This window comes from Olea europaea, chromosome 6 (genome assembly GCF_002742605.1).
Source record: "Olea europaea var. sylvestris chromosome 6, O_europaea_v1, whole genome shotgun sequence".
In the NCBI taxonomy this organism is placed as follows: Eukaryota; Viridiplantae; Streptophyta; class Magnoliopsida; order Lamiales; family Oleaceae; genus Olea; species Olea europaea.
The window spans coordinates 16,243,596-16,256,091 of record NC_036242.1 but is presented as its reverse complement, the minus strand read 5'-3'; the positions used below and the strand labels follow the sequence as shown (position 1 = coordinate 16,256,091).

At 32.2% G+C, this 12,496-nt stretch overlaps 1 pseudogene; it reads left to right on the top strand.

The window, feature by feature from the left end:
- The first annotated feature begins 1,341 nt into the window (after nt 1-1,341).
- Nucleotides 1,342-2,410, top strand: LOC111396518 (annotated as a pseudogene).
- Nucleotides 2,411-12,496: the final 10,086 nt, after the last annotated feature.

Sequence of the window (12,496 nt, the reverse complement as noted above, 5' to 3'; positions counted from 1 at the left end):
TTGATATATTGTAGCTTATGTGACATATATATTTAATGATTAAATGATTAAGCTCTAGTTTCAGCCCCATTCTACAAATATTCCTTTTTTTTAAAAAAATTTAAAACCCATGTTTAAATACACATTCTCCCAAAAAATTAATTTTAAACATAAATCCTCTTTTTCCGATTTTTGACCATACATTCTCAAAAAAGTCACTGTTATCCAAAAGTCACTATTACATAATCTATTTTTCTCATAAAAAATGGGCCTCACAAGTCCTAAGTGTGTTCTTGAGGTTTTTGGAAGTCAAATAGTACTTTTAGAGGAATCTAAGGTACTTTCACTCTATAGATAGAATGATTTAATTGTGATCAAAGAAGTGCTCATTGATAAAAAAAAAAAAAAAAAAAAAAAAAAAAACTTTTTTTTTTTTTTTTTAAAAAAAAAAAAAAAAAAAAGAAAAAAAAAAAAAAAAAAAAGAAAAAAAAAAAAAAAAAAAAGCCTTTTTTCTTTTTGTTTAAATTTTTTAGAGGAGATACAAATTCGATTTTCTCTAAAAACCACTAAATCCAGCTTCTACGAGGAACTGAATTTTTTGCATTAATTGTGCTAAATAATTTAAAGTATCAAACATATCTAATTTTCCTACACATCAATTTATATATATCATGCTTTAATCTCGCATGGATAGATTTCAGATAATAGATTTATAATAAAACGTTATGCCGTGACAATGTAGTTAAATATTTTATTTTATAGATTTTATGTAATAAAAAGTAGATTAGTCAATTAATCGTGCAGTATTTTTAATTGATCAATCAAATTAATTGTCTATGCTTGCTTCCAAGAAGTCAATTTAACCCCTATTTGGCTATCATTAAATTAGGAAAATGAATTTTAAAATAGTGATTTTTTTAAAAATTTGTCATTAAAAGTAGGAATACGTTTAAGGTACATATGCAATATATTATATTATGAGAATGTATTATTGAAAAATAGTCTGAGAAAAAAAAAATTGAAATAATGATAAACAAACAAGGTCATAATGTCATGGTTATTATTATTATTAGTATTATTTGGCTGCCATTCAAACAAACATCTTTTTTATAACAATTCTTTCTAAAAAAAAGTTGAGCCAATTCTTAGTTCATTTTCTAAAAAAAGATCTACGACTAAGACGAATTTTTGTTTCTAAAAAAAGTTGAGCCAATTCTTAGCTCATTTTCTTAGTTCCATCGATAACACAAATTTCTTCTATAACATATGTTTATAGGAAATAGAATACGCCTTTTTCGTATTATGGCATAAAAGGAGCAGGAACTACTATGCATGTGGTTTGCACCCTATATAAATCCCATAATCAATTCTTAGTGTTATCAAACAAACGTCTTCTAATTAATAAGCATAGCTATTTATCCAAATATACATTTCTATCTGCCATGGCAGTCTACAAGAGCCCCTCATCTTTTCCCAGCCATAGTTCTAATATTTATACAAAAATTGCAGATAATGGAGTTATTAGACCATCTCTTGTTGCATGTAAAGCTACTCCTCAGAAGTGGACCATTCTAGAAGCAACCTCTGAACTCTCTAAACCCCACCAAATTATTCTGAATGGACAAATTTTTAAGGTTATTCATGTTCTATAACTATATATTTACATATTTTTTGTATATCATGTGTCGATGTATATTCACGCAAAGCAAAAAACAAGTCTGACTTGCAGGATGAATTTTCCATGGAATATGAACAAAAACTGAAGGATGTCAGGGAAATATTGAAATCAGAGGAATTAGAAAATCAAATAGAAATCTTAATGTTGGTGGACGCTATCCAGCGACTTGATTTTGATTACCATTTTCAGGAAGAGATTGAAGCAGTTCTTCGGCGACATTACATGGAAGCTACCACTTCTTTTGATGGATACCCTCTTCATGATCTTTCACTTTTCTTCAGACTCTTTAGAGAACATGGTTTTTCCATTTCCGCAGGTTAAAATTTTTTATTTTTTATTATTTTTGTCTTTGTTTGGTGCTTGTTTTTATTAATGAATTGAAAAAAAAAATGATTACTAGTCGTAATCAAATTAATTCCATGACACAGACATATTCAACAAATTCAAGGGAAAAGATGGGGTGTTTGAAGGGAAATTAAAGCAAGATATTAGAGGATTGATGGAATTGTATGAAGCTGCGCAGCTAGTGACAGAAGGAGAAGAAGCAGCAAAATTTAGTGGCCAAATTGTTAGTAACAGATTGAAGCATTCTTATCACTGAAGCATTGCAGGATTTACTGCAAAGAAGTACATTAGAGATTGCCAAGGCATAAATGGATGGAGAAAAACATTGAAAGAGCTCGCAAAAATGAATATTTCCGTGGCACAGACCGCCAACCAACAAAAACTGGCCGAAATTTCCAAGTAAGAAGACATAACACGTATGAAAATTTCTTGACTATTTTGAGGAAAACTAAAAATGGATTCTTTTGTAATTTCAGGTGGTGGAAAAACCTTGGAATTAAAGCAGGCTAGGAACCAACCATTAAAATGGTATCCATGGTCTATGGCTTCCCTGAGCGATCCAAGCATGTCGGAGCAAAGGCTTGAGCTCACCAAATCCATCACGTTTATTGACATAATAGATGACATTTTCGATCTTTATTGGACACCAGAAGAACTTACTGTCTTTACCCGAGCTGTGCACATGTATAAAACATTTTCTTTCCTGATTTTAGAAGGGAGAGCAACAGTGGACATGTAACATGTTGAGATGTGGACGTTGCATGAATTTTAACTTGAATATCTTTTGATGATTTAAATATTTAAATTGTGGACAGGTGGGACTATTCGGTCGTTCCGATGTTACCAAAACCGATGAAGTTGTGCTACAAAGCCCTTCTTGACACCACAAATGATATAGGGTACAAGATCTACAAAAAGCACGGATATGATCCGATCGATTCACTAAAATTAGCAGTAAGATAGATACTCTTTTTTCATCCATGCCAATATGTGGCCCTTGTTTGGTTTTGATAAAAAATCAAATTTTTAGTATATTTTGATAAAATTTGATAAAATGTATGGTTAAAATGTCAATAAAAACTATAGATTAATAAAATGTGTGGTTTTAACTTTGACTTAAATAAAAATCTAATATTTTTGGCTAAACAAAACTATGGCCTAATAAATCTCTGCATGACATATACATTGATGATATTGATGGCATATCCTTTATTTGTTGTAGTGGGGAAGTCTGTGTGACGCCTTCCTAGTAGAAGCTAAATGGTTTGCTTCAGGGCACTTGCCAACCTCACATGAGTACCTAGAAAATGGGAAGGTGAGTTCAGGAGTACATGTGGTGCTCGTCCACCTCTTTTTTTCTTTTGGGAGTCAATAGAAAAACAGGAGGGGCCGTTCAAGTGGATGATATATCAGAATTCATATCCTCTGTGGCCGCTATTCTGCGTCTCTAGGATGACTTTGGAAGTGCCAAGGTAATTAATTACATAATAAAATTTTATATTATAACTCCATAATAATTTTCCCCTCTATAACAATTTAACCTTTTAGGTAAGACCATCATCTAGAATTTTAAACTTTATGATTGATACTTCCTTGTTAATTAATTACACGTTGATTGTTAATTTGTTTTGTATCGAACTAACAACAGGATGAGCAGTAAGATGGAAACGATGGTTCGTACATAGAGTGCCACATGAAAGAGAATCCAGGATCAACCATTGAGACTGTGCAAGAGCATGTTATTGATATGATATCAAGTGAATGGAAGCATCTTAACAAGGAGTGTTTTCGTTTAAATAAAAACTCATCAAGCTCATCTTTCACAAAATCTTCTCTTAATCTTGCAAGAATGGTTCCTCTAATGTACAGTTACAATGACAACCATCGGCTCCCAATCCTTGAAGAGTTCATCAACTTCACACTCTTTGATGATATTGTCTTGGTGCACCGTCCTTAAAGAATAGCACAAATGATGAAAAATTCCACAATTCGTGGGTCCTAGTGTCTAGCCTTTTTATCTCCATTAAGAAATTATCTATTGAGAATGTATGGTAGAAATAGTTGCAAAGGCAATGAATTAATGACTCGATGCAGTGACATCAATATATTTGTTGCATCATATATTGTTTGAAATTAAAAATAAAGATACATGGTATACTTTTTGTCTGGTCAATAGATACAAGTGATTCTAATTGGCATTTTGTCCACAAACAGATAGTTTATGTTAAATATTATATGAGAAAACAATTGAAAAGAAAATTCACAAGGATATATTCACGTACTGCAAGATTATTTATGAGCTAAGTTTATTGATCTTTAGTTATCCAAATTCCAAATATATTGCTAGAACAAGAAAAATTGTCCAGTGATTTGTATTCTTGTAAAAGTGGTAATGCCACTATTAAAGGAGTTAAAATCACTATTTCTTGCATTTCATTCTAATCAATAAAACATCTAGTGTTTGTTTGTGCCCATTTTTTGGGAAAATAGATTTTGTAATATTGATTTTTTGAAGAATGTCTGAGTAAAAAGTATGGAGAGTTCATTTTATTTTTATTTTATTTTTTCAATGTAAAAGTTTTTTTATTGGGAACTCTGTGGTTCAAAAATGAGTTTGGAATGTGATTAATTTTTAAAAAATGTGACCCAAACAAGTTCTTGATATCATATGCTTGTTGCTTAGTTAAATGCTTGTTCATTATTTAGTTAATAAATTGATTAATTTATTTAGGGGAGGTTCGAAATAGGATTATAACATTGTGATATAATCAGCATAAAGTTCAATAAACATTAAGAATAATAGTTTATGACTTATGCAATCAAAATATGTAATCACGCAAATTAATCCATTTTTGGGTATTTAAATTTGAATAGGGATATTTCAAGTTGTGTTTAAAAATAGGTTGAACTAATCTCTAAAGATATGTTTTATTAAAATTGATTAGGGTTGCTAACACGACCCGTCCCGAATCACCCTAGTGGACCAAAAACGTGACGTGTGCCGTTGATAGATGCTGACTAGATGTCAAATCTATCATCAAGGCTAACTATGAGTTATTTCAAAAAAAGGCAATAAAATCAAATGCCTAAGTAAAATATAATGCGATGAGCCCAAAATATTTACTTCGTGTTCCATTTATATGAGTTATAATGTTCAACATGCCGTGTGTCTCTCATTCCGAAATCATTAGGTTCTTCCAACTAAAAAGAATCAATTGCTACCTGTAGAAAAAATCGTGGGAAAATATATGAGTTGATAGTTCAGTGAGTGAAGAAGTTCGAAAATAATTATACTTTTTCAATTTTACATTTCTATCGAAAATTGAGTTCATATCATTTAAAAATTCACAAGATAACATCATGTAATCATAATCAAAAGTGAAACATTCACATAAGGTCATAAAATATCATTTTAAAATCATGATATAAACATCAACTCATAACCATGCTATCATCTCATCACATCAAACATATTGAAAAATCCACCAAAAATATACCATTTGACTGAAATATGTAATCTGTCTCTCGGGCTAAGAACTTTCGCCACGGAGCTTTGGCTCCCTCCGTGAACGAAAGCTAGTCTCAAAAACATCTCATAATCAATTTTAGAATACAGTCAACGCCCCTCAGTGAACTATATGTATACGTTTAAGACCCCTTCATCCCCGATCCAAGATCCCTCAGTGTAGTATAGAACACGGCCAATTCCCCTTAGTGAATTAGAAGAAATATATAATCATGAGTACTTTTCTGATCGATCTCAAAATCATTTATCATATTCCAATTTACAATGTACCATATACAATTTTTAAAATCTCACATGTATTATAATAAAAGATATTCATAATAACCATATAACTCAAGCACATAATTACACATACTTTAACAATATACTTAATTTATAAATACTTTAATAATATTTATATTTTTCCACTTACTGATCTGATTAAATTGACGAACCTTTCCAAGCTTTCACATCCTTACCTGAAACAGAGGTATAATTTCTCAAATTTAAATATGACAATTAAATTAATACAAATCCACATCTTAACTTCTCAATTTCTATTATATTTACATCCCCATTTCCCCAACTCTTCTTCTCCTTGATTATTTACTAGTCAATCACTACACATAATCAAATCAATTAATTGCTATACTTTCTTAAAATCATTACCTTGTATATACACAACCCCTATACACAACTTAATCCATTACCTAAAATTCACTATCTATTATATAACCTCATTCAAACAATCAAAATCTGAAAATAAGGGGTTTTGACAAAAACAGCACTAACATCCCAGAATACTGAATTGTAACACCAGATTCTGTATATTAAAGACAGTCACCGAAACCATTGACAGAAATAACACTATCCTGGGCAGAATTTCGAAGTAGTACCTACATGAATTTCTCACGAAATCTGATTATAAATAGCAAAATCTAATCCTAATTCCTTTTAACACTGTAATACCTCATAAATCAAATATTATGTATCATATAAACACAATAATTCAAAGATTAAAACTCTAATTTACAAACCCATTTCACATTTCCTTCCTTTCAACACTAATATTATTGTTGTTTTTTTTATGCCTCAAACATATATCAACAATCATTAATTTTTGCTAAACCTTAAATTTGAGAAAATTTCTATAAACTTTAAAAGATAATTCAACCTACTTACACCTACCTCTCTAAATCAATGGAGAAATGGAAAATCCAAGCTTGAAGAAATCAACACTTACTTTTTCTTCTTCTTCCCTTTTTCCCTTTCTTTCTTCCCCTTTTTTTTCCTTTTCCTTTTCCTTTTCTTTCCTCTTTTCTTTCTCTTTTTCTTCCTTTCTCTCAAATCTTCTTCTCTACCGTCTCAAATTTTTCTATGCGTATGTATGCAAATGAAAAATCAAGACAATGGGATTAAAATTTGGACATTTGGACTCCACTAACTCATTTTTGCAAAGGAAGTCCTTATTCTTCAATTTAATATAACATCTAGTCGTTTACTTCCAATAATATATAAGTAGATCCCTATAATTAAGTTTATCCATTTTGAACCTTTAACTATTTTTCATAATAAATTAAACCACAATAAAATAATTTATTTCATTTAAATCCCTATTTGACATTGATTTTGACCAATTAAATTTTGGGCTTTGACTAAATAATTTTCTTGACTTTGACTATGAGTGAGTGTGTTATAAGAGTTGCCAATTTATACACTAATAAGACTAAAGATCATAGGCCAAGAATTGGAATAGGAAACAATAAGTGGAGTCAGAATGCTAACACAATCTTCTCATAAAAGCTTTCATAAAATCATTCTTAATGTGTATTTAAATAGAAGTTAGAACAAATGTTAGTAGTAGACAATCAAAACATCAACTCAATTTTGTGACTCGGTTACATTTAAGTTTAGTTTCCAGTCGATACAATCTAACTTAAAGTCTATTTCTTGTAGGACCGATACTTTCAACTAGTCAAATAATTATTACTTGCCAACGATCCCTTGCACTTGTGAAATTTTACCACATAGTATCACTATGAATATTAACTAAGAGAAACGAGGTAGGATGATAGAGATTATATACATGCACGTCAACAATTAGGAATGACAAATGAAATTCATTAGTCAAGACCCATGCTGTCATGTTAATTATCAATAAAGAAACATCCACGTCTACCATATGTAACCTCTGAACATTTTGTTGCCAGATAACGTCCTCACAGATGCAAAGTTCCTGTCATAGTGCACGCAAAACTATGAAAGCTTGCTTCCATTTTATTTCTTCAATGTAAAATGGTTGTTTCATTCTTTATGGTCGCCTTAAAAAAACTGATTCCTTTTCTGTGGTCACTGTAAAAAGCTTGCTCTGATCGTTAAAATTTGCAAGTTCATGGTTTTGTAGCTAAGTAATAAAGCGTGAAAAAGATAGTGTTACTTATAATACCCAGTACTTAATACAATTTTAATTCATACTAAGTGGTTGTTTGTTTCTGATTATTTCAGTACCAAAAATGTATATTTTGACCGTTAATTAATAGGCACATGGATCCCATTGTGAAATAAAAAGTCAACAAAGATGACTGTTTTGATTGCAACGGTCCAAAATGCAATTAAAATGAGCCAACAATTCTAAAAGAGACAAGGGGAACTCTATTGTGATAGCCAAGCAGTGATTAATTAATTTTTGTGACTAATTATCTAAACTTATCTAACAAGCAACTAAAAAGTGTTTATAAAGCCGCTTGAATGAGAGTACTAAGACTTCAAATCTCTCTTTATTAATTTATTTATACACAGCTCAAGAACATGAAAACACTTTTTTAATCACGATAATCTATTTTCTTATTTTGTACCATAATGACACTTGAATAGAATTAAATCTATCATTACTCTAGATATTCAAAGATATCGTCATGAAAAGATGCACTATAAACACAAAAACATTCGATTTAATCATACAAGGCATAATAATATATCTCTATCTCCTTTTAGACCTTACAATGATTGTTATAACGTGCTGCACTCTTTATTCTTTTCTTGAATAAAAAAGGTCACATATCAATTCAATTATTAGTTACCTAATTTTTGAAATTCTCGGAACACTCATGACTATCAAATTATGCGTTCTAGATTATATATTAGTTTGACCTTACGTGTGGAATTAACCTATTAAAAGCAACAAGTCACTTTTTAATAGTTTCTAGATGATTGATCGTACAAGTCCAATTCCCTATGTTTGAATGCCGCAATTTGTAATATGAAAATAGTAAATATTGTTGGAATATAGTGGTGTTAATGAAATCAGATTATCGCATACCGTATATGCAGCTTACGTATTTATAGGAAGCTTACCATATATACAGTTTATCATATTTGCAGGCAACTTACCGTATTTGCACCTTATCGTATTTGTAACTTACCATATTTGACAGCTCACCATATATGGTAGTTCACTGTATTTGGCAACGAAGCTCACCGTATATGCATAAAATTAGTACAAACTATTTTTATTAAAATAACACATATTTTTTTTCAATAGAAAAATCGTATATGTAGCATACCTTTTTTCTAACATAAATATAAAAACAAGTAAACTGCAAAATATATTAATCTAGTAAATTGCAAACGTGTAAATTGCTAAATAAATAAATAACTTGCAAGAATAAATTGTTGATATGTAAATTACAAAAGATAAATAAAATTTCAGCCCAAGGCCTGTGCTAGCACAGTTTTCTTAAAATAGATTCGCTCCCTCACCGTAAGTGTTTGAGATCTAATCCGAGCGTCTGCTTTCCAAGATACAATGGTACAATCCGTAGAATCTAAGCATCACAAAAACTACTCTGGTGAACTGAGTTTGTATTCGAACAATATCTCGACCACGACTGGAGATTATGCATATGCAAACAGAACAAAATTACGCAGTATGCAGACCGTAAAATTATACAGAACTCGAATATACATGATTACACCTTTCCAATGTATAGCCATATTTAAAGTGGTTCTTACTTTCATATTTTTCCTATGTGGGACTAATTTTAATTTTTTCTCACATAACCATCTTCCAATGGTCATCTTTGAGCTCCAATTTCTCATTCACCCAAACTTCATTTTTGGCAAATAAATATATGATTTTGATGCTCTCACGGAGAAGAACACGGATCAACTTTGATCTTTCAAATTGGGCCAACGGGTCCCACCGAAAATTTTGCCAAAAGTGAACCATTTACTCTTTTTTTTCAACAATCCACCACATGAATGAAAATTGGGAGAGACATGAGACCGTGAGACACGAGACTAAGAGATAAAGTTCAATGGTTGAAGCCTGCATAGGATAGGTAGGTATCATCCTTAGAACCTTCCCTTATGAAAGCATATTTACTTTACTAGCTAACCAGTAGACATCTTGTCCTTGAACTATGCTGCCATTTATGTAAATGATGATGTACTCCACACATGATTCTTCCTAATACAATTTAGTTCTCATTATTATGTTCATTTTATCCATGAACATATGTCTGATTCTGTGAGAGTTCTTAAGAATTGAGCTCCACACAATTCTCTTAGAAGCGGCCCCATTTCTCTCTCATATAGGTGATTTCTTATTATAAGAAACCCACATTACTTGGCTCAATCTTCGACGCATAAGAATCATTAGAAGCTTATTACTTATCCTTTATCCTTACGGGTATCACTGTTATATCATAGGAATGGATAGGAAGAAACACCCCCACAGTGATTTTATTAAGTTTTTACAATTATGTTGTCCCTTTGAACTTAGATCTTGGGACCTCCAGTCAACTAGGTTGGGTTTTCTTTGTAATGACTTATCCATTCATGGGGTTAAGTCCCATTCATTTCGATGATTTCCCAACTAACTCTCTATTTAGCCCTTTGGTTAGCGGATCTGCAATGTTATCTTTTGACCTTACGTAGTCAATAGTGATAACTCTAGTTGAGAGTAGTTGTCGTATGGTATTGTGTCTATGACGTTTATGTCTAGACCTACCATTGTACATGTTAATCTGTGCCCTTCTATTTTTGATTGACATTCACAATATATGTAAATTGCTGGCACAAGTTTTGACCATCTTGAGATATCCTCTAAAAAGTTGCACAACCTTTCAACCTCTTCACCATATTTGTCTAGAGCTATAAACTCAAATTCCACCGTAGATTTGGCTATAACTGTTTGTTTAGAGGATTTCCACGATATGGCAGCACTTCCCGATGTGAACATAAATTCACTGGTTGACTTTGAGTCTTTTATATCAGATTTCCAATTAGCATCACTGTATCCTTCAATGACCGCTGAATATCTGGTATAATGTAGTCCATAGTCACGAGTATATCTCAAGTACCTTAGTACTCTTACAATTCATTTCCAGTGATCAGCTCCTAGATTACGCGTGTATCTACTTAGTTTACTGACTGTATAGGCTATCTGTGGTCTTGTACAACTCATCAAATATATTAGACTTCTAATAACTCTCGAGTATTCTACTTGAGAGACACTTTCACCTTTGTTTTTATATAGATGTTGACTTGTATCTATTGGTGTTCTAACCAAGCCAGTATCATCCTTATTGAACTTTTTCAAAATTTTGTCTACATAATGTGACTGACTTAGAACAAGCCAATCTGATGTTCTTGAGATTTTTACTCTAAGTATAACATCAGGTAAACTCATATCTTTCATGTCAAACTTCAAATTTAATATATTTTTAGTGGATTCAATCATCTTATTGTTACTACCAACAATAAGCATGTCATCAACGTAAAGACATAAAATGACATAACCAATTTTAATGTCTTTGACGTAAACACATTTGCCACACTCATTGATTTTAAATCCACTCTCTATCATGACATTATCAAATTTTTCATGCCATAGTTTGCGTGCTTGTTTCAAGCAATATAGTGATTTTACCAATTTACAAACTTTTTCCCTGCCTTGGTGACGAAAACCCCTCTGCTGTTCCGTATAAATTTCTTCTTCTAAATCTTCATTTAGAAAGGTAGTTTTAACATCAATTTGATGTACTTCAAGATTTTGCAAAGTGACAATCGCAAGTATCAGTATAATAGATATTATTCTCGTCACTGGAGGATACGTATCAAAGTAATCAAGGCCTTTCCTTTGTTTGTAACCTTTTATTACTAATTTGGCATTATATTTTTCGATAGTTCTACCTGCTCTCATTTTCTTTTTGAAAATCTATTTATAGCCTAGTGGGTTGCTTCTTGGAGAAAGATCCACTAGTTCCTATGTATGATTTTGCAGTATGGAATCTATCTCACTATTAATGGCCTCCTTCCATTGAGGTCCTTCCGAGAAATTCACAGTCTCTTGATAACTTTGAGGTTCACTTTCTAACATATGGGTCAGAAAATCAGGACCATACGATTTTTCTGTCCTTTCTCGTTTGCTACGTCTAGCCCCAGTCTCCTCTTCTAGTTCTTCGTTGAGCCATCCTTTAGTGAGTGCCGCTGTCCTATTCCCTCGATGACACTGGTAATGGGGTCTTCAATGCGTGACATTGGTGCGGAGCACCTCTTCTTTAGAGGCGTCCATATGCGCTTGAAGATTTGCATTCTCATTACTATAGCTCATTTTCCCACTCCTTTCAAGGGTGTTGTGAACATAAGATAATTGACTTGGTCCTTTTTCAGAACGTCCCTTTTTCAAGGTAAGTCGATAATTTTCCAGGGGCTTTTTCCTATGGTAAATAGGGAATTCTTTGGTTGGAATTTTCCCACAAATGGCTCCAATCTATTGACCTCGCGAAATGGACCTCCACATGGCCAATTGAGAGCCACTCCACTTGTTCCTCTCTGTACACGACAACGCACGATCAGGAGCATAGGGTCGGAACCAATGGGGGTGGCGGCGGCTATATATACTCCGACGGTCAAGTGAGTGGGCGATGATCGGAACGATGCCAGAATTTTGCAAGAGATGTGGGACATGTGTATGCATCTAACGG